Source organism: Rattus norvegicus, chromosome 2 (assembly GCF_036323735.1).
Source record: "Rattus norvegicus strain BN/NHsdMcwi chromosome 2, GRCr8, whole genome shotgun sequence".
Classification (NCBI taxonomy): Eukaryota; Metazoa; Chordata; class Mammalia; order Rodentia; family Muridae; genus Rattus; species Rattus norvegicus.
In genome coordinates, this window is record NC_086020.1 from 1,875,175 (window position 1) to 1,898,971 (window position 23,797).

Genomic DNA, 23,797 nt, shown 5'->3' on the forward strand with positions numbered 1-23,797 from the left:
TAAATTGGGTATTTTTTATTTACATTTCAATTGTTATTCCCTTTCCTGGTTTCTAGGCCAACATCCCCCTAACACCTTTCCCCTCCCACTCTATATGTGTGTTCCCCTCCCCATCCTCCCCCCATTACCCCACAACAATCACGATCACTGGAGGTTCAGTCTTGGCAGGATGAAGGGCTTCCCCTTCCACTGGTGCCCTTACTAAGCTATTCATTGTTACCTATGCGGTTGGAGCCCAGGGCCAGTCTTTGAGTAGTGACTTAGTCACCTGAAGCTCTGGTTGGTTGGTATTGTTGTTCATATGGGGTTTCAAGCCCCTCCAAGCTCTTTCAGTCCTTTCTCTGATTCCTTCAATGGGGGTCCCATTCTCGGTTCAGTGGTTTGCTGCTGGCCTTCACCTATGCATTTGCCATATTCTGGCTGTGTCTCTCAGGAGAGATCTACATCTAGTTCCTGTCAGCCTGCACTTCTTTGTTTCATCCATCTTATCTAGTTCGGTGGGTGTATATATATGGGCCACATGTGGGGCAGGCTCTGAATGGGCATTCCTTCATCCTTCCAGAGCCTTCCTAACCCGAGCTTTCTCTTAGGGTTAGGAGTCATGTTACACATGGCTGTCCTCTTCACAGCAAGTGTACCATTGACACTGAGATAGTAGGTGACTGAGCTGGCAAGAGTAGTGCCACATCCCAGCAGAAGATCTTAAGTTTCAGGATAGCTGGGACTATCTGGTGAGACTCCTCTAAGAAAAGAGATTCTTGGGAACTAACAGGGTTTCATGGTCTACTCTACAGAGAAAATGAAGATCTGTTCCCAAATACTGAGCCTCATTTTGATTAATACATTTGTATCTTACCTGTGTTGAACTTTTCCTCAAAAATTGTTTTAGACTTGGTCATTAAAAAGTACTGATAGATCTATCATCCCCTGTCATTAATATATTAGTCCATGTGAATCAGAGTACACAGAGATGTTTGGAAGACAAAGTTTCGTGTTAGCATGAAATTCTTGCCGGGGCTTTGCCAACTTTTGGCTGTATGATCTGAAGATTAGCTAACCTCTCAAAACCAACTTTTTCCTCACTAAGAACTAGCACAGCTACCACCCCTATCTTGCAGAGCACAGTGAAGACTGATAAGCACTGGTGTACGCTCGGCTTGTAGAAATCAGTACTATTTAAGTGTTTTAGGAATTTTAAGCTTAAGTAAGCTTGAGTCTGATTTAAGTTTTCATTCACGTCGAGAAAGCATAAAATATTCTTGCATTCCATGTTTGCTCTCAAGACAGCCAGGTTTTTGACAGAATATTTGATTTGGGCTTCTGGAGCAGACATATAACCTGATGGCTTAGTGTTCCATACACAATGCCAGACAAAAGGCAGCTTATAACAAAGTTCCTGTACGGTATTTATCTCAGTTACTTAGAAGCTTTGCTTCTGTTTGGCATAGCATGGAAAGTTTGACTTTGATCGTTAAAGTCTTTTGATTTCAATATGAATTCTGAAGGAGGATGAATGGACTGGTTACAATCCACTCTTTCCTCTGTTCTTAGACTAAGCAACCTGGGAATTCTTGGGGCGTGGGCTTTTCACATCAGCAGCAGGCTGGCCCTGGACAATGTCAGGCCAGCCACGGTCAGAGGTGACCATTCAACAGCCTGCTCCTCAGCGCTGGAACACTCCTTCAACCCAGCTGCAGCCCTGGAGATCTGTACTGAGGACAGTTGCAATTATCACAAGGAGAATGGAGAGGATGTAGAATACCCACCAATTGAACCGGGGAAGGCCCTGGAAGACCACAGCAGAATCGATGTATTGATGTGTCTTTCAAATCAAAGGCTAATTCGAGCTTTGTGGATGTTGGCACCACGTCTCCAGATTCTGATCACGCTTCTCCTTTGCCACACCCAGCACCTGGTAACTGGGCATCCTACCGGGAAACAGAATCGGCTTCTCCGGTCCGTCAAATCAAACAGGGGCCACCTGTGGGACAGGTAGAGGTCCTGGATTTCAAGGACCCAGCATTGCTTTTGGATCCAATGGGCACCAGAACCCCAGCTCCTCCACAGGCAGATGCAGCTTTCCTAACTCCAGGCAGGAAAGACCTTGGGAACAGAAACACGAGGTTCTATCCAGAGGCATGGCCAGTGCTTTCACAGCCAGATGTTCCTGTCGCTCCTTTGGAAGGAGAAATCCTTCCTAATTACCCCAATTCTGGTACATGCCACCCCTGAGTGGAAGGAGGTATGTGGTAGGACTGCATGACCACGCGAGTTCTAAAGCTCAAGGCAAGTGCATTGAAAAACTGGGCATTTGAGGTTTTGTTTAAAGAAAATATAGCAGAGTTGACAAACTAGATATGGTCATTCACCTGGGCCCATCCCTGTACCGGGCAGGCTGGAACAGGCTGGGGCAGGCTAGGGCAGGCAAGGGCAGGCTGAGACAGAAAGATTGTGTAGGTTCAAGAGTAGCCTGGGCCATATAGAGAATTCTAGGCCAGCCTGAATTATACAGCCAGCTCTCCTCCCAAGTGTAATAAAAATTTCAGTTTGCAAGTTCAGAGAAGGTGAGCCATGTCGAGGCTTCATAGGCATTGCAGGATGGAGGGCACAGCCATTTAGCTTTGTCTGTGGTAGTTAGCTGTGCAGGCTTAGGGAAACATGCTGAAGAGCCTTAGGGAGAGAACATGGTATAGACACTTGTGTCTGCTATTAGTTCTGGTTCTTGTCCCCATAGCTGTGGCCTTCACCTCCCCTGAACCACCTTAACCTGGTTCTGTGACTCACTAGCACTAAAGGTAGCAGGAAGAAGGCAGGGGAATGCCCAGAGGGAACAACTTTTCATCCACCCTGATGGACTGGGAAACTGGTCCTAGATTCATCCTCCCCCACACCTATCTCCAGCTCTCCCTGCTCAATGACCTCTGCCAGGAGGACATTTCAGAAGTCACACCTCTCTCCACAGCATTTCAACTTCACAGTTTTTCTGTCCGTTTATTGACCAAAACATTAGCCTAGCAAAGAGGACCTTCTGGTTCTGCTGGGACATTTTCTGCAGGTTCAGGAGTTGTTTAGAGATATAGTTCAGGAGGGAAGAAAACACTTTGTGTTTAACAGAGTATAGAGTAATAGTTAGGGTAGGACCGTTGTTGTCAAGTTTGAATCTTGGCCATGCTAAGGCAACTTATTTCACCCTCAGGTCTCTGATTTTCATTTACAAACGTATTGCCAGGATTTGTTGTTAGTATATGTTATGTTTTGAGTGCCTGCATTAGTCTGTTCCTCAGAAGACAGTTAAGAGCATCATTACTAATCTTTAGAGGATTTAAAACATAGCAAACTGGAGGATGGGGGTTGGGGAGTGAACAGCTGGGCTGGAAAACAGAGAAACTGAAAACAGAAAGTGTCATTAAAAAGCTTTTGCCTCCTGTCTCCTTTTCTGCTTGATGAAGTTTGATGAGTATTTGTTTTTGTTAAAGCCAAAGGCATGGATTTCTTTTAAACGTTAGAACTTTCAAATTCTTCTAACAATCTCCTAAAATATTCAGTGTGAGTTCTTTCTATCTAAAGAGATTTAAAGGTACGAATCAAAAGTTTCCTCAAAGGGATTTTGTGTTACAGATGTGTTTTTGAGTGGCCTTTTGTTGGGGGTTGTATTTTCCTGGCCCAGGAAGAGCACACAGTTGTTGGAAAGTGGGTGTATGTACAGTTGTCTGAAACCTGAGGAGCGGGCTATGGCCCAGCACAAAACTGTAAACTGTTCTAAAACCTTCAGAGAGTTTTCTTTTGCAATCGGTCATGGTTCTTGAAGCGTGAACTTTGTAGATGATAATGTGTCACAGTGTCAAAGGTTGTGCGTGGCTGTTTAAGAGCTCAGAAAGGCCTGAAATGGAACCAGTCACTGGGAACTGAGGGTAACAGCATAACCCAGAGGGACATGATCTGTGGTGTTTAATCAGCTGCCAAATGTAGTCAGTGCTGACATCTAAATGCTAGAATGTTTATGAAAAAGACATTCAGGGGGAGATTTTCCAACTGGAAGCTTTTAAGTCTTAGAGGAGAAAAATACTTTTAAATTTTATTTAAAAAATATTTATGTGTGTTCATGTGTACAAGTTCATGTGTGGGAAAGCCTAGCCCTTAAGAAAGAATGTTTGGTGAGCTGTGTGAAGCATAGAAACATGTAATTGTTATTATTTATGTTCAGAGGAAACACTGCTGTCCCAGAGGTTTATCCAGAAGCTGTGGGCTTACTCTGGGCAGCTGTTGACATGGGGCTGAGACCTTCTAGTACCAGCTCAAGGTAGGAAATGCACAGCTTCTGGTAGTGGATGGACTTGAGTTCCCCCGCAGCTCTGTTGTGTAGTTTGAAGACAGATGCTGTTTGAACCTTATTTTCTGAATAGAGAGCACCCTTCTCAGTACGTTTTAACTTCCCCTTTAAGCATATAGGATTTGGTTTGCTGAGTCAGGGAATTAGGAGTTTGTTAAAGGCTCAGAAAATTTCTCTTCTTTTTAGTGTTGTTTTCATTAGTGTGTGTGTGTGTGTGTGTGTGTGTGTGTGTTTGTGTGTGTGTCTGTGCATGCCTGCCTGCCTGCCTGCCTGTGCATATGTATATGTGTTGTATCCGCCCCATAGGAATAGGAATAGGAGAGGTGCTCTGAAGTGGCCCCAGGGCAGCTTATGCAGCATAATGGTATAGACAGGTTCCATGCTGCCACCCTGAGCAGTGTTTCTTTGTCCTGAGAGCTGGCTGCAGCCCTGCTCATATTGGGAGCTTTCAATTCCAGGCTGCAGTAGGTTTTTGGTTGTCAGAGCAGAGAGTATCTGCATTCTCACCGCCAGGGAGTAGGACTCCATTTGCAGAGAGAGAGATTCATGGGGAAAGACTGCAGCGCACTTGTTAGTCTCAGTAGATTGAGCAGCTGTGAACTTTCCCTTCACTAAGGCCATCCCTAACTCAAGCCTCGGGAACTGTACCCTACAGCTTTTACTCTGGACTGAGCTCACCCTCCCTGTTGCCTGCCCTGATCCTCAGCTTCTACCTGGTTCCAGGCAACTACACAAACAGACCAGTTCTTTTAGTCTGGGGCAGGGATTTTGTTGCAGCTTTCAACCTGGAGTAGCAAGCGCTGCTGAGGTGCTGGGGTCCTTGCAGCTGGGAGAACTGAAGTAGAGGAGGAAGGTGCGGCCCAAGGTCGCAAGCTCTGGGCCAGGGTGTGGTGGTCTCACAGGTGGCCATTTCTGAGCACCATCTCCACTGCTGTTTCTCACCCCCTGGCTTCTGATACTCGCAGGCCGCTTCTGACATTCCCATAGCGACGCAGGATGGGGAGGGTTCTGTGGGCAACAAGTAGACACACCACCCAATCCGGATCAGGCGACCCAAGGGTGTCTGTTAGCCCCGCCTCTGCCCTCTCCCGCATGTCCCACCCTCAGACTGCTGCCAAGCTGTTCAAGTGGTTCTAGCTGTTGGTGGGGTCCTGCAGCTGTGATAGGCTCCTCCTCTCCGGCCCCTCCTCCCCAACCACCTCTCAGGCCCTCCTTGGATAGCTGTCCTCCTCTGGGGCCCTGCACTTGCTCCCAGCCATGGTGGCTAGGCTCACTGCTCTCCTCCTTTACCTCGTTTTCTCCTTGGCCATCCTGGTCCAGACAGGTAAGGTGAGTGAGGGCTGGGGCACCGGGGCACCCCACCCTGGTGCCTGGGGGTCGCTCTGTGCATGAGCGACTTTGTCTCTACCTGGCTGCCTGAGGTATGGCGTCAGGGTAGGAATAGGGAGACCTGGCTGCTCTGGGCCTAGGGGTAGGGTCTAAGATTTTCTGGAACTGAACCAACTCTGAATTGAAGATGAGGGATGGGACCTTCTTAGGGCTGGTATGAAAACACTAGGATGTTAAAATCCTAGCCATGTATTAGTGATAACAGCTGTCCCCAGTAGTGTACCTTGGGAAAAACCTTGGAATAAGCAGTCATTTTGAAAATTGACCTTGAGGACACCTGCAGCAAAAGCATCTGGAGAGCTTCCCAGGAGACTCTCTGGCCACTTTCATCAGGAACTCGGAGGGTTAGTAGAGAGACAAAGGGAAATTAGGGTGGGGGCGACTTGTACCTCTTAACAGCATCCTGCGTGCTTTTGGTGTCTGTCCCTACACTTCTAGAGACTCTGGTCATATTTTGTGGAGGAGGTGGACACAGAAACTGTGCTGAATCAAGGGAACACGTTGCTTTCACCTTGTGAAATTCAATTTGTAGACCAGGCCTAAGTGGCTTTTGCAGTTCTCTGGTGGAACTTTTGGGATCACTTAAGTATACAATCATATCGTCTGCAAATCGTGATATTTTGACTTCTTCCTTTCCAATCTGTATCCCTTTGATCTCCTTTTGTTGTCTGATTGCTCTGGAACTATATTGAACTCTCAAGAACTATATTGAATATGTAGGGAGAGAGTGGGCAGCCTTGTCTAGTCCCCGATTTTAGTGGGATTGCTTCAAGTTGCTCTCCGTTTAGTTTAATACTAGCTACTGGTTTGCTGTATATGGCTTTTACTATCTTTAGGTATGGGCCTTGAATTCCTGTTCTTTCCAGGAACTTTACCACGAAGGGGTGTTGTATTTTGTCAAAGTCTTTCTCAGCCTCTACTGAAATGATCATGTGGTTTTTATCTTTCAGTTTGTTTATATAGTGGATTACGTCGATGGATTTCCGTGTGTTAAACCATCCCTGCATCCCTGGGATGAAGCCTACTTGATGATGATGGGTGATTGTTTTGATATGCTCCTGGATTCGGTTTGCAAGAATTTTATTGAGTATTTTCCGTTGATATTCATAAGGGAAATTGGTCTGAAGTTCTCTTTCTTTGTTGGGTCTTTGTATGGTTTAGGAATAAGAGTAATTGTGGCTTCATAGAAGGAATTCGGTAGTGCTCCACCTATTTCAATTTCATGGAATAGTTTGGATAGTATTGGTATGAGGTCTTCTATGAAGGTCTGATAGAATTCTGCACTGAACCAATCTGGACCTGGGCTCTTTTTGGTTGGGAGACTTTTAATGACTGCTTCAGATTCAATGCAATCCCCATCAAAATTCCAAGCCAATTCTTCATAGAGTTAGACAGAACAACTTGCAAATTCGTCCGGAATAACAAAAAAGCCCAGGGTAGCTAAAACTATCCTCAACAATAAAAAGACTTCCGGGGAAATCAATATCCCTGAACTCAAGCAGTGTTACAGAGCAATAGTGATAAAAACTGTATGGTATTGGTGTAGAGACAGACAGATAGACCAGTGGAATAGAATTGAAGACCCAGAAATGAACCCACACAGCTATGGTCACTTAAGTTTTGACAAAGGAGCCAAGCAAAAAGGATAGCATTTTCAGAAAATGGTGCTGGTTCAAATGGAGGTAAGCATGTAGAAGAATGCAGATCTGTCCATTCTTATCAACCTGTACAAAGCTTAAGTCCAAGTGGATCAAGGACCGCCACATCAAACCAGATCCACTCCAACTTATAGAAGAAGAAGTGCGGAAAAACCTCGAACACATAGGCACTGGAGAAAATTTCCTGAACAAAACACCAATAGCTTATGCTCTAAGATCAAGAATCAACAAATGGGATCTCATAAATCTGCAAAGCTTCTATAAGGCAAAGAACACAGTTGTAAGGACAAAATGGCAACCAACAGATTGGGAAAAGATCTTTACTAATCCTACAACCAATAGAGGGCTTATATCCAAAATATACAAAGAACTCATGAAATTAGACTGCAGGGAGATAAATAACCATATTAAAAAATAGGGCTCAGACCTAAACAAAGAATTCACAACTGAGGAATGCCGAATGAGTGAGAAACACCTAAAGAAACGTTCAACATCTTTAGTCATAAGGGAAATGAAATCAAAACAACCCTGAGATTCCACCTCACACCAGTGACTGGCTAAGATCAAAAACTCAGGTGACAGCAGATGGTGGCGAGAATGTGGAGAAAGAGGAACACTCCTCCATTGTCGGTGGGATTGCAGACTGGTACAACCATTCTGGAAATCAGTCTGGAGGTTCCTCATAAAATTAGACATTGAACTACCTGTGGACCCAGCTCTACCTCTCTTGGGCAGATACCCAAAAGATACCCTAACATATAACAAAGACACTTGCTCCACTCTGTTTAAAGCAGCCTTATTTATAATAGCGAGAAGCTGGAAAGAACCCAGATGCCCTTCAACAGAGGAATGGATACAATAAAAGTGGTACATCTACACAATGGAATATTACTCAGCTATCAAAAACAATGACTTTATGAAATTCATAGGCAAATGGATGGAACTGGAAAATATGAACCTGAGTGAGGTAAGCCAATCACAGAAAAACACACATGGTATGCACTCATTGATAAGTGGACATTAGCCCAAATGCTTGAATGACCCTAGATGCACAGAACACAAGAAACCCAAGAAGGATGACCAAAATACGAATGCATCATTCCTTCTTAAAAGGGGAATAAGAATACCCTTGGGAGGGAATAGGGAGGCAAAATTTAGAACAGAGGCAGAAGGAACACTCATTCAGAGCCTGCCCCACATGTGGCCCATACATATACAGCCAACAAACTAGATAAGATGGATGAAGCAAAGAAGTGCAAGCTGACAGGAACCGAATGTAGATCTCTGCTGAGAGACAAACCCAGAATACAGCAAATGCATAGGCGAATGCCAGCAGCAAACCACTGAACTGAGAATGGAATCCCCATTGAAGGAATCTTAGAAAAGACTTAAAAAGCTTGAAGGGGCTTGAGATCCCATATGAACAACAATGCCAACCAACCAGAGCTTCCAGGGACTAAGCCAGTACCCAAAGAGTGTACATGGACTGACCCTGTGCTCCAACTGCATAGGTAGCACCAGTGGAAGGGGAAGCCCTTGGTCCTGACAAGGCTGAATCCCCAGTGAATGTGATTGTTGGGGGGAAGGTCATAATGGGGGGAGGATGGGCAGGGGAACACCCATAAAGAAGTGAGGGGGAGGGGTTAGGGGGATTTTGTCCTGGAAACTGGGAAAGGGAATAACAATTGAAATGTAAATAAGAAATACCCAAGTTAATAAAGATGGAGAAAAAGAAGCAAACTAATCAAAACAGTGTAAAATACATGAAATTGTATTTGTAAGTGTATTGGTATTTTAAAGTTATTTTTGTGGCAGGGAGCTGTACCTGCTGTTTATTGGAATGTCTTTTCTTGGTTGTAGGATGAGCACCTGGCTGCCTTGTTCCAGAAGCTGGAGGAACCTGTTTGTTCTGTTAAGCAGGAAGATGGGACACAGCAATATTTAGGGGAATTGCTATCTATATTAATGGTTAGAGATGTTGAGTGCTTTTTACTGGTTTTGTGCCCAATTTTATCATGAACTTTTTAAGATTAAGAAAAAAATGTTTTAATCTTCAACTACTTATAGCCTGACTTATTTGCTTTTCTGTTGCTATAATGAAATACCATGACCAAGTCAGTTTATGGAAGAGTTTATTTTGGTTGGGCTTCTATGAGACCATCATGGCAGGGCGCTGAGAGATCACATGTTAAACCCCAAATATGAAGCAGAGAGAGTGAACAGGAATTGGGGCTAGTCAATATATACTAGCCTCAGAGCTAGCCCCTAGCAAGGTATAGCCTGTAAAGTCACCACCAGGGTTCAGACATTTGAGCCTATGGGAGATATTCTCATTCAAACCACCACATTTCCCTCCCAGGCTCCAAAGGCCATTGTTATAATACAAAGTATATTTAATCCTACTTCAGAAGTCCCCATGGTCTCCCACAGTCTCGATAAAACCCTGTGAATTTGAAAAGTGAATTAATTTCAACATACAATGGAAAAGATATATATTACTATTTCCTAAAAGGAGGAATGGGGGCATAGTCAGAAAACGCTGGACCAAGCAAGACTGATAAGGCAGCATGTAAACATCAAGTCCCCTAGGTCAGACTTCCCACCTGTGGGTCATGGCCCATTTACAGTGGCTCCCTAAGTCCATCTGTAAACATATATTTACATTATGATTCATGACAGTAGCAAAATTACAGTTATGAAGTAGCAACAAAGATAATTTTATGGTTGGGGTTCACCACAGCACAAGGAATTGTATTGAAGGGTAACAGCATTAGGAAGGTTGAGATCCAGGGCTCTAGCTTAATATCTGATATCAGAGGCTTATATGGCACCATCCCTCCATCTTTCTGCTTGTAAAATGTATCTCTTCCAGGCTGGTTCTATCCCATGTAAGCAACTCTCCCTGGCAGAAATCACAGCTTTGGCGCTTCCAACATGTTGGAGTCTGAAGAAGTATCCCAGGCTTCACTTCATCTCTCAGGGTCTTCATGCAGGAATTCAGGATTAGGGTTGGCCCTGAGGTCCTTTGGGGTGCATGCTTGTGTTTTCCTAGAGAAAGATCTGTTTTTTCTTGCTTGTGAAAGGGTACATTCATAGCAGAGAATATTTTTAGATTTGTCAAAGAAGGTCAGGAAAGGGCCATAATTGTCAGTCTAGAAAGGGTATCACCGAGTTACTCCTTTGTGTTGGTTGCCTCTTCTACCAGCTCTATCTACTCTTCCTGGGTCTAGTCTCTGGAATGAATGAGTAGTTTGCCGTGTGGGTTGGTGAAGATATCTGGAAATTTTAATTTTTATATACTTTTAGCTACGAACTCCCTGTCTGAAGACTTATCTGCTGTGGTGATTTGTATAGGAATGACCACCATAGGCTCATATGCTTAAATCCTTGTCGTATAAGGAGTGGCATTATTAGGAGGTGGGTCCTTGTTGGAGTATGTGTGGCCATGTTGGAGGAAGTGGGTCACTGGGAAAGTGGACTGTGAGGTCTTTATATTCAAGCTATGACCAGTGTCGACACAGTCTCCTGCTCCTGCCTTCAGATGAAGATGTAGAACTCTCAGCTCCTTCTCCAGCAGGATGCCTCCCTAAATGCTGCTGTGCTTCTGGCCATGGTGATAATGGACTAAATTCCTGAGAGTGTAAGCCAGCCCAATGTCAGTTTTCCTTATCAAAGTTGACTCAGTAACAGTGTCTCTTCACAGCAATAAAAGTGTAAGACACCTATTCACCTACTTTTTTTTGCCCAGTGAGATTGTTCCATCTGTTTCTGGCCCCCAATTATTTATTTATTTAATTAACTTTATTTTCCTTTTTTTTTTTACACCAAATAATTTCTGTCTGAGTTTTCATTTACCCAATCTAGATTTATTCCTTTCTGATCATTTTAGCACTTGTCTTTCTTTATTGAGTATTACTACCCAAATTTTTCTTAATTTTGAGTCTTCTTGATGGTCATAGTTGTGTATGTTTGCCCCCAATTGACAGCAAATTGCTGTCAATATGTATGTCAGTGTCATTTTTTTTAACCCGTGCAGTTGACAGATACATATTTGTCATTTAAGATCTCTTCATATATCACTGTGCTTGATTGCCTGGTTGTCTTCATACTGGTTTAGATGATTTCACCTTGTTTCTCTGGGTCTATGGCTAATTAATTAATTAATTAATCAATTAACATGAGTACACTGTAGCTGTCTTCAGACACATCAGGATAGGGCATCAGATCCCATTACAGATGGTTGTGAGCCACCGTGTGGTTGTTGGGAATTGAACTCAGGACCTCTTATCCACTGAGCTATCTCTCCTGCCCAGGTCCATGCCTCTTAAGGTATGTGCAATATTAGCCCTCTTTAGTCCTTACTATAGTTCCTTGTTATATAGACATAAGGTAGAGTTACATTTTCACTACTGTATTAATTGTACTGTTGTTGTCTCTGTGATGACTGAATCTAACTATTTTATCTTTTCGTTGAGTTAAAGTTAAGTACTAATAAATCAAGATATTTGCTTAACGAGAGCAGATCATACTGTTTATAATTACAAGTTTTGCTGGTAAAGTGTTATGTCAGAGTGGATTCTGGTACAGCTCTTAGTGTTAGCCTGTTGAAAATGCAAAAATTTTGTTCAACATACTTTGGCAAATTTAATTTCTTAGATTTGGTCATACATACTCTGAGAAGCTAAGAATGTTAAAAACAAAATCACTGCTTTTTATATTCACTACTTAAGAAACTCCTCAATTCTCTATCGCACCTTATGTAGGAAAAAGCGAAGGAGGAAAAGAGTGCAGTGGTACTATTTTAATTCTTATATTTGGTCTGAAGTTTCTTTTATCTTTGTTTCCTTATGGTGTTTGATTTAGGACATTAAGGTCCTTTTCGGTTCTTTCACTAGTAGTGAGGGGCTGACTGTAGAAAGACCCTTGGCTTTTTTTGTTTTGAGCCCTTTAGGTCTTTTGACTGTCCTGTATAGCCTTCAGCCTGTGTATTGATGTTACACAGCCTGCAGTGTAAGCAGTTGAGATAGCTGGTCTTGCTACCTGTGTCCTGTGCCCTGTTTAGAAGTGGAGGGATGTTGGAAATCAAAGTGTGCTTGGGAAGGTTGACTTGGGAGAGAGATGCCTAGACCAGCCCATTGTTATCTGTGAGAAAGCTTTGGAAAGATACCTGCTGTGTTTTCAGTTGCTAATTTTCAGTTGTGAAGGCCTCATCTCAGGCAACCTTGACTTCCTGTCTTTTTTTTTCTCTCAGATTCAGGAAACCCCAACTATGTTGTGGCATTGGCGCCACCTTGTGTCCCAGCTCAGGGCTGGTGTGGTACCTCTGGTTGCCTAGGTTTGCTTGGGGCTTGGGCAGGGAGCATCTCATTTAGCTCTCTGTACACCCTTTAGATTCATGCTTAATTTCCACCCTGAAGCAGCTTTAGAGTGAAGCCCTAGTTGTTAATATTCAGTGGATGGGGGTGGATTTACGTATCAGGTTACTTTGGTTCTAAACCAGACATGGCATTGTCAATTTGGTACTAAAATTTCCAACCCTAACAGCCCATGTAAAAGACACACAATCCAAATATTTTAATAATAAGTTATATGCCTAGATTGGGCATATCTAATACAATACTAACTTATTTCCCAATTCTAAGACTCCTTATTATTTCTGGTTTCTCCCAGCCTCTGGATTCTGGTGCATAGTGGCTTCCTTCACTCCTCTTCCTTCATTCTTTTTCTCCTTCTACCTGCCACCCCCTCCTGAACCTCCAGTCCCACCTTTCCTATCCACTACCCAATCATAGGCTCTAACCTTTTATTGACCTATTAAAGTGGAGAGAAGGTTCACATAGCATCACCTAAGTACATGATGCTCTGCTTGTGGGGTGGGAGCAACCTCTCTTGAGGAACCAATATGAACAATAATATACAAGCAGCATCAAGCCAAACCACTTACAGTTTACTCGTAAGATCTCAGTTTTTAGTACAAAATCCAATAATGTTAGTTGTTTAAACGTGTGTCTTACTATATTTCTTACACAGCTGTTTTCCAAATGTGGGTTTGTCTGGTGTTCTGTACCAGCATAGAGTATTCATCGTTAACAGTGTGTTTCTTGCCACCAATACATGAATTTTTGTTGGATATCCTAAAGAGTCATAATGGTTTTACACAGGAAAGCTAATTGTCAGAATTTTGTTTTGTTTTTGAGTCAGGGTTTTCTGTATAGCCCTGGCTGTCCTGGAACTCACTTTGTAGACCAGGCTGCCTTCAGACTTACAGAGATGTGCCTGCCCTCTGTCTCTGAATGCTAGGGTTTAAGTCCTGTGCCCAGCTTGATATTTTTCTTTGTCATTCTCTCCCTCTCTCTCTCTTTTTTTTTCTTTGCACAAGTCAATGGATTTTATTTGGTCACAGGGTCACAGGCCAGGTATGGCCCCAGCCTTATTTGACCTTCTTTGGGGCTCAGGTTGTTGGTGTGGCTGAACTTCTTGTAGCAGTTGACTACACTGTGTGCAGGCATGAGTAGCACTTGTGGCAGATCATCTTGTCACAATTGTAATTCTGGACAAGGCGACAAAGGGATGACTCGATGATGCCACCGTGCAGACGCAGCACCAGGTGGAAGGTGGACTCTTTCTGGATGTTGTAGTTGGACAAGGTGTGCCCATCCTCCAAATGTTTGCCAGCGAATATCTGCCCTGCTGGTCGGTGGGATGCCTTCCTTGTCTTGGATCATTATTGATGGTGTCACTGGGCTCAATCTCAAGAGTAATGGTCTTGCCCATTAGGGTCTTCATGAAGATCTGCATGTTGGCATCTGCTATTTGGCCTCCTTGTTGAAGAGAAAGAGTGGGTTGGGGCTTTTGGGTTTTTTGTTTGTTTGTTTTGTTTTTTCTTTTTAATACTTAGATCATTTTGTTGACTTCTCGGTGTTTGTTGAGGGCTGGTATGATTTGCATTTTCAATATATTTATCTGGATCTTCACTGCTTGCTCTCTCTTAACAGGCAGGTGTACTTTGATTTGGGACTAAATAGACTTTTTAGTAATTGTTTCCAGTCTGTGTTCTTCTTTCACTGGCCTTTTATGAGTCAGTTTTTCACAGAATTGGCTGTCACAGTGCACGAAAGATTCGGCCAGAGCTTGAGACACGTAGAAATGGGTGGCAGTTTTAGGACCTGTAACATCATATTTTGGAACACCAGGGGGATTATTAGAAGTAATGTTATTATAAAGTAGTCTTATCCTAATAGTTGGGTTATAATAATCCTTATTAACAATCTCTGGTCATTGTAAGTCAGTAATTTTCCTTATGAGATAATATTTACTTTCATCTCCATAAATATAATAGTCATGGGGTAGAACTAGTAACAGCTTATAATGAAAGAACAATTCCCTGTGTATATAGACTTTGGTTTTTTGTAAACTTCTTTTTGAAATATGTCGAATTATAACAGCAGTATTGTTGGTATCAGGAATTGCCTTGAGCAGCAACACTATTTGGTAACTGTTGACATGGAAACAGCCCTACTTTCCCAGTATTCCTTTGGTCCAAATCCCAACTCCACGTGGGAGTAGTTATGTCATATTCCAAATGAAAGGCAGACTTCTTCTGCCCTCATGCTCTTTCTTCTCTTCATTCTTTTCTCTTCTTTCTCTCGCCCCTTTCAATTGTCTTGTTCTCCCATTAAATCTCACTAAGTGGAACTGTTTTAGTTTTGTGTGCTGTATTTTGATGGGTGTGGTGGGTACTTCATTACAAAGAGATTTCAATAACAACAAGTATGATAATTTAAGAGCTTGGAAATCAGACTGACTGGAAATAAATTCCAATTTGGGCACTCACCAGCTGTTGAACTTATATTACTAATATAAAAGTTGTGGGTGATAGTAATTTTTCCCTATAGTGTTGTGAGAATTAATCTAACTCCTTGTAATCCTCTTGTGTTTTATTACTTATCAACAACATTGGGTAGTAGTAGCCATTGTAATTGTTTCATTAAATAAAATTTGTAGAGTTGTGCAGAATGGAGTTTATCAAAGCTAAATTGGTGAAACTACACATAACTAAATTGTATAATAAGATTTATCTTATAAAATTATAATCTTAAAGGAAGAAGGTTAGAATGTAGAATAGGAAATAATGCTATGCTATTGTTAGAAATGATTTACCATTCTATCAGAAAACTGAAGAAATGGAAATTCATCTATTAAAGTGGTGTACAGTCCATAATATATTCTACATTATGTTAACATTATTCTTAAATGTGATTTTTTAAAATTGACTAAATATGTCTTTAATGAGAAGAATTAGTTTGAGTTTGAATACTCTTTTTTTTCCGTTTAGGCAATATGTCAGTATTGAGGGCACCCAGATATCAGAGCTCTGGAAGGCATGTTGATACTGTTTTCTTCTTTGTCTCCTGGGTGTAAGAAGTATAAGAGATCTTAACGATCTGTATTCTTGTTTGTTTAAAAAAATTGATACATAAGAGAGAGTGTGTATGTATGTATATGTCTGTGTGTCTGTGTGTCTGTGTGTGTGTGTCTGAAATGATAACAATATATTCTTTCAAAAGTATTTTCTTTTTTCTCAATTAAATTTATTCATTTGTTCAAATTGGCTACCCCTTATTATCACAGGTATTGAGAAATTAGAATCCTACTGCATTAGTGTATGTTGAAATATACAGAGGAGAGTGTGTTAAATTGAGGACTCTGTTATCTCATATAGGTGAGAGTTTCTGGATATTTTCTATATCTTTTTATTGCTCATTAAGGGGAATTTTCTGCTATACTGTGTCTTCAGACTTTCTCTTCTGTTCAAATAACTCTCCTCCCTTAATGTAGGTAAACATAATAACTTCTGGGTTTTGGATAATTCTGTATCATTGAGTTGAGTCAACTGGGCAGTCTGTTTTGCAAATGAAATTTCAGGTTTATGTGTGTACTACTTACTCGTATTAGAAGCATTTATTTAGCATTTTTCTTTAGTTCTTTCTGGACAAGATAGCTACATTTGCAGTTTCGTTTGAACGTCAGTTTTTCCCTTATGTGAAAATACTAGAAAATTCTAGATTCCCAACAAGACTTTAGTTGGGAAGTAACTATACCTATACCTAGGTATAGTACCTATACCTAGGTAGTTTTGATTCAGCTCTGAAAGGGATTTTTTTGAATGTAAAGGAATTGATTTTAGGCTAGGGACACTTACCTTCTGGTCTATTGTTCTTTTGTCTGACTTATGTAGTGAGGCAGGAGAGCTTGTGTGCTATATGTCTCTTTGTTCTGAGCCCCCTGCTCTCTAAATCTATTTATACCTACTTATACCAGAATTACAAAAGTCTGATTGTAGTTTTTTGTCTCATTTTCTTCTCCTACAATCTGAACCTGGTATCCGAGTTGCCTGTTTTTCATTGTAAGAAATCAAAGGCTACAGAAAACTGACTCTGCTGCTGTTAGATTGAGTCAGTTCATCAGAGCCATGTTTGTGGAGCAAGCTTTTAATCCTAGCAGGTGAACCTCTATGAATTCCCGGCCAGCCTGGTCTACATAGAACACCTTTTCATCCTGATGCTAACACCCTGCTGGAGTGGCATTATTACCAGAATAAACTGAAAGGAAAAACAGGTGCACATAAGTTCTTTAAAGCAATAGTCCTCCCATGGATGGTCTCTGAATGTTGGTGTTGGTGTTGGTGCATTAGAAGTAAAAGTAGAATTGGAATAATTGGCTCTTTGAAGGCTTTAAGAATGCTAGCGACTGTAGAGAGAGTATCTTGTGCATTTGTATGGATATATCACCTTTCAGTTAAAAAAAAATTATGGCCTATAGGAAAGGATAGAATAGAAGGTGGGACATCCGGAAGGCAGAAAGAATTCTGGGATAGAGCCAGGTCGGAGAGACTTGCCCTGGAAAATGTGACCAGACAGACCCGTGGTTCCTGGGCACATGTAATGAGCCACATGGCGGAATGTAGATTTGAGTAAGTGGGTTAGAATTTGTCAGAGAAGAGTCTAGCTCTCTGGCCAAGGTATTTGTTAATATATTTTGAGTCACCGTCTTATTTCTGGATGCATGGGTCTGGGAGGAAGAACCAGGTCCAAACTTCCACAAGTGACAACATGAATCCAAACAAAATCTAAAGCTGAGGATTGACCACTGTATAGTTTTGATTTCTGGAACTGGAGGATGATGTTCACCTGGAACTCAATACCAAATTAGGTTGGGAGTGAAAGCATGATTTTTTCATATTAACTAGATGAGCTATTAGCAATTTGGCTTATGCCACCGTGCAGACACTGAAGTTTATATTCTTCAGTATTTTATAGAACTTAAAAGCAGACACCGTGGTACCTAACCTCGGCTTTCAGGAGATGACACCAAGAGAACAGAACTTTCAAGGGAAGGCTACAGAGCAGGGAACCCCGCTCAAGGAAGGACACAACCACTATTGTAACCAGAGTCTAAATGCCTCATTTGAGTGAGTTGGTTTCTTAGAAAACATATTTCCATAACCGTCTTGGAAAATTAGTCCTTTACAATCACAAGATCTTCATTTGTTTTACTACCTTGCATTACAGTTCCAAAGAAATTGGCAAGTCTTTCCTATTGGTTTCCTTGTAGAATAAATTGTAAAACCACAAATATTAAAAGAAATCATAGTTTTAGGAACACATTAACGAGAAGATAGACATATAGCACAGTAGAAAGGATCTAGATTTTGGTTTTATCCCAGTACTTCTGTTTCCTGTTTTGTCAGATTTAAAAAAAACAATGGTTATTTTAGAAATGACCCTGTTGAGGCAAAACAGAATCTGGCCATCTGGATTTCTTTTCAGGAATTAGTCTTTCTTAGTTGCCATCATCTGCTTACACGGTGCACCGGGAAGGGTGATTGTAGACACACATTTAAAATTTATATGTGTTTCAGTTTTTCAAGTTTTCTAGGGCTCTTATTAGCTGTTAAATGTTTTCAGAAAATTTTGAGATTAGTGATTTGTGTCAGTAGATCTTGGGATAACTTCTTGAGCTTGTTGAGTCTTTGTTTCATTGCTTGTGGTCAGTTTCTTCAGCATACTTGTGTACCATGTTGCTTTTTCTTTCTGAATTTCCTTCTTTGTATTATTAAATAGATAAAAATTTAAGTTCTAGAAAGCAAGGGACGTGTAAGTGAAGGAAGTACACAGTACGTGCCCCATGCTGAACACTAAGAAAATACTTAGTGAACATCTGTCAAAATGAGGGAAAAAAAACTGTTGTGCATGTTTGGTGGTGTTTCTAAGTTCCTTTGTTGCTCAGTCTGGTGGGTAGACGCCAAGTCCGCTGCTTGTTTTAATAGTCTCCATCTAGATTTTGACCTGGGAAGGTGCTTGTTCTTTGAAAATTGCAGGAAACTAATCGTCTTTTGTCTTGCTTTCCATCACTGGCTGGCCAAGCATGGTTTTGCAGCAGAATATTTTCTTTGCTTACTTAATTAGCTGCATCTTATTAACCACTGGATTTTTAAAATATTTGACATCCTTTTATAATTCATATCTTTTTCATTTCTTTTGGATGGGCCACCAGAAGTCAAATATTAGAGGAAATGTTTAAGTTCCACAAAATGAAATATTCCTTTCCTTTAAAAACGTGGTCATAATACCTTGATACTATATTCTTGTTTTAACTTTATGACATTCATTTTTGTATCTTAAGGTCTTTGACCCATTTGGAGCCTGTAAAAGTATTTGCTAGATATAGAAGGACTAGATTGTCTTTTACTAAATTTACAACCAAACCTGTGCCTAAAACTCCTTTTCAAATGCCTTTCTTCTACTTTTTTCCAATATCACATTCTCTGAGTCATTATTAGACATTACACAAAAATTAAATGTACTAAGAGTCATTTTAGAAGTTAGTATCTTTGACTTCTACACATTAGCTCTATAAAAATTAGGTCTAATATTGACTTGTATTGTCAGATGAAGCATCTTTCGTGTTTTTTGGAAACTGATTTCTTGTTCCTTATATTAAGAAATTAGGTCAATGTAACCAGAGCATTTGATCCATCTGTGACTTCCTTTGTGTGCTGTTTCCTGAATCATCTCTTTGATGATTCTGTTTAGAGCTATTTAATCTCTGCACATGTTTGGGGCCTTTTACAAACCCTTCCTGGATTCCCAGGATGCAGATGTTTTCTGCCCTGTTAGCAACTTTACTTTTCATTCTACAAGAGCAACAATTTAAATTCTATTAGTCACAGACTGAGTCTCAGTGATTACTCTTTCAAAATTTTGTGTCCTGGTCTCTGATTTCTCCAACTATTCTTCCACATCCTTTCTCCATGTGCTTGTCTAGTTTGCCCTCCAGAGAGGAGTGTATATCCTTGTATTTTCACGAATCTCACATAGAGTAGCTCACTCTGCTTGTGGAGAGACCCATGCACTCTGCTGCACTGTGGAGCTGGTCAGCTAGCCCAGTGAAGAGGAACACTTTGGTGTTGCCTCTAAGGCCATGGCAGTGGGGATGCATGGCCCACACTCAGTAGTCAAAGATGAACTATGCATTATTTCCAAGTGAGATTCTTATTTTAAAAGTCTTTAAAATATAACGGTTATGTAATAACTTCCTTTTAAAGCTTAATTCATGGTTGTAACTTTGGAATATAATATATCATGGCTGTTGTCTTTGCTTAGTGGCATTTTCTGTTGGTTTGTTATTGATGACCCTTAAATTCTTGCAGATTAAATAGTGGACTGTTGTGAAAACACTGGATGATCTGCTCAGTTTGTCTTGAGTTTGTAAGAATGTGACACGTACTTACATTTTACCAGAAGCCATAGCTATGGGTGCTAGGATATGAAAATATCTGTATGGGCTGCGTATTAGGTAAAGATGTTGATGGTTATTGGTCAGATAAGGAAAAGTTATTGGTGGGGTTGGCATGGTGCTTCTTGTATTTAAATGCTCCCTACATACTGGCTCCCAAGATCTGGAAGCCCTGAGGAGCAGATCCTCAAGTACCCCAAGTGATGCTTTGTAAACTTTGCTTCTTAGTTTAACTCATCAAAAATGGATAGAGTCTGAGATTAGGCAATAGAAGAAGAAAGGTGGGATTGAGGATGGATTGGAGGGTCTCAAGAGAGAGGAGACCAAGGGAGGAGGAAGCCATCATGTGAGGAGATGGACCCTGAGCATATGGCCTGGAAAAACAGCAAGTAACAAGGGACATTATGGCATGGAAATAGGTTAGTATAGCTGTAAACCTGCCCAATTAGGCTTATGACTTGTAAATAAAGTACCTGGATTGTGTGTCTTTTATTTGGACTAGTTAGAGTGTTTAATTCCTTTTTTAATTGGTGCCTTTGACCATGAGATTAAGTCTCATGCTCTACTGAAATGAAGTTAGATATTGTACTGTGCATTTCTGGTGGTGCAATAACTTTGCTGTTTTTCATAGAGCATTGAGGTGTTTCAATATGTGTGAAAAAGAGGCAGTGAGTAGTTTTTTAACCTCTGTGCTACTGCAGTGTACACAGAATAGCTTTGTTTGGAATTAGCTAAAGTGATAGATTTGGGTCTTGCTTTACTAACAGTGTTGTTTGTAGCAGAAAAAGTTCTATAAAAGCACACATCATGCTTAACCTAATAGTATTATCGACAGCAATGACCAATTTCTTTAATATACTCATCCATTATTAATGGACTTCTTTATGGTTCAGGTGCCGGGCACATTTATACATCTGGGTGAGATTGCAAATTTGGTTTGGATATTACAAATGCTGGTAAGCTGTTTTTCTATCGAAACTGGAATTATGTTCTGTAAAGCAGTTACTACTGACAAATTGAGCTCAGGTTTTTTAGTTGAAGGTGCACTTGTTTCATGACAAGTAGAAAATAATGCTGTTAGACTGTTTTTACCTGTGTGTAAAAGAAAAACTTTAATGTTTAAGATAAAGTGTCATTATAGTATATAAAAATGTTTACATAATGTGCATATATTTGTGTGTGTGTGTGTGTGTGTGCGCGCGCGCACGCATATGGGTATGGATGTAGTGTATAGATGAGATTATCAAGCTACACTGATTTAGTTTCTGGATATGGGAAACAGGAAACCAAACTTCCTAAAAATGATTAGTAAGTTTTTGTTTAATCAAATGGCTGGCAGAAACTTGAAATTTCTTTAACATATTAGTTGTAAGTTCTATAGAAAGTTCTTTTAGGAAAGAAAAAATAACCATTCCAAGAAACTTCTTTTCTGTTTTTCCTGTTATAGTGAGCTGCATAGTTCTCCTAAGCAAGGAGATGGTCTTCATCCTCCTTACCACTTCCACCCTTGCCTACCCCAGGGACTTTCTGACAAGGTAAACAGAATGGTTTACATTTATTAAAACATGATACTGTGAGTTTATAGTGACGCGTTTTTGTCTGAACACTGCTGAAAAATAAAAAATCAATTTTACTAGTTTTTGTACTAAGTATGGCCATTCGTGCAGGTGTTTGGAACCTAAATATTTGCACCTGAAAATAATAGAAACCATATTTCCTTAACAACATTTATGGAAAATATATTTTAACATAATGATTAAATCTTATTTTAATGCAGACCTAATATCAGATTCATCAGTGAGTAAGAATCCCAATTCTACGCAAAGAAATTGAATTGCTTCTGTTTTTTTCTAGAGATGAAATTGCTTCTTGTGGCTATGAAGGTAGGTATGGAGAAGCTAAGTGAGTTCTATTTCTTAATGGATAGTTGATTTTTTTTATATTTTTAGAAAGATTAAGCCTAGCAAGTCAGTTCTACAATTTCCACTTATGAAATATATATTACAAAGGAAATATTTTAGTCTGAGTCCTTCATCTATACTACCATGTAAAGAATTTTAAATAACATAATAGTCCCTAGTGGACCTCCGGTGAAAACCATAATAATAATAATAATAATAATAATAATAATAATAATAATAATAATAATAATAGTAATAGGCATTGTCATGTTTAGCTTCCTTGAGGTATAAAATGATAAGAAATTGAAAGCTATATTTTTCTTTTTCTTTTTCTTTTTTTATTTGAATGGCATTGGCGAGGCATTATTCGTCAGTCTTTACAAATAAGAAAAACTCGCCTCACAACTGTTCATAACTGCCCTTCTGGGCAGTCTGTCTCTTCACGGACACAGTCACATATATTCAAGAAAACACACAGAAAATTAAGATGAAACTCGATTTCCTTTTAAATTAAAAGTAAACAATTTTCTACTATTGCTGATGACCAATGTTGGCATCTGTGTGGTGGGTAAAATGAGGCAGGCAGCCATTGGGAGTCAGTGCTTAAAGCTCTTGATTGGGGTGGATCCAGACAGCTATGGGGATGCTGCAACAGGCAGCCAGCGACTCGAGATGTTACTCAACAGACAGTTTTCTGAGGGAGCAAAGCTTAAGTTACTGGGGGTTGGCACTCTCTCTGATCAGCGAAAAACCTATGAACTCTTAACTCCTTGGGGTCAGTGAGAAAGACCAGGGAAGAGAGAAAATTCACACACACACACACACACACACACACACACACACACACACACACACAGAGTTGATGGTAGAAGGAACAGTGTTCCAGCTCATCATACACAAGCCTTAACAGATACACATAGTTGATGGATGCCCTAACCCTTGTGCTTTATTCTTTGTTCCATCACTTATATATCCCAGCCAAATCTTTCAAGCAGCATTAAATTGCAATGTAATTGTTTTAGTTTTCTTCTAGACAAAGACAGGAGTAATTATTTCATTATTTATCCTTAAAAAGTATTCTTAAAAGACTCACAGATGTAACCACTTATATAAAAATCAGTCATATCTACTTTAAATCCTCAGAATGAGTATCTACTCAAGAGCAATTCTTAATAAATCTCATCAGGAAGCTGAGGGCAAAAATGTGCATAAGAAATCAATTGTTAGTGCCAGATGTGTTGGCCAGTGAGTGATTTGAGGCACCTTAGAATTTTCCCATAATTCTTAGATTATGAGGAACTTGCTGGCAGTGAACAGATCAGAACTTGATAACAGCATAACAGCATCAAGTCCTCAGGACACATAGTCTTTGGAGCTGTCACACTAAGTAACATCCACACGACTGTGGTAATCGGGGTGGGGGAGGGGGGCGTGGGGGGGGGAGGGTGCATACTACATCCTATCTCCATTTTAAACTTGATAAATAATTTATTTTATTTACATGAAAAATGCATGAAGCTTGGGATTTGCTTCTCAATAACTTAAGAGGTTTCTTATTTGTTTGTAGTTCTCTGTGGTGATGTGAATGTTAAGAAAAAACCCGGAAGCCACTGAGTACTAACAGAGTATTATTTATTCTTCTGCTCTTAGCAAGAGGGCAAGAAACACCTCTAGCTGTTTCTTAAGCAGGAATATGTTCAGTGAATTTCTTTAGTGTTTTA

General features: G+C 40.5%; 1 long non-coding RNA gene and 2 pseudogenes across 2 annotated transcripts in view; 2 read left to right on the plus strand and 1 right to left on the minus strand.

Annotated features, from left to right (window-relative positions):
* LOC134485543 (polyubiquitin-like) overlaps nucleotides 1-23,797 on the plus strand; it is a 192,056-nt pseudogene that overhangs the window by 55,055 nt on the left and 113,204 nt on the right.
* The window catches only part of LOC134478874 (uncharacterized), a 95,717-nt gene that overhangs the window by 34,362 nt on the left and 37,558 nt on the right, over nucleotides 1-23,797 (plus strand). For both annotated transcript variants that reach the window (XR_010063673.1, XR_010063674.1), the window contains exons 3-4: nucleotides 21,623-21,710; nucleotides 22,030-22,058. This is a non-coding gene — a long non-coding RNA (uncharacterized LOC134478874). The remainder of the gene's footprint in view (nucleotides 1-21,622; nucleotides 21,711-22,029; nucleotides 22,059-23,797) is intronic.
* LOC134485550 (ubiquitin-like) lies at nucleotides 13,842-14,175 on the minus strand (annotated as a pseudogene).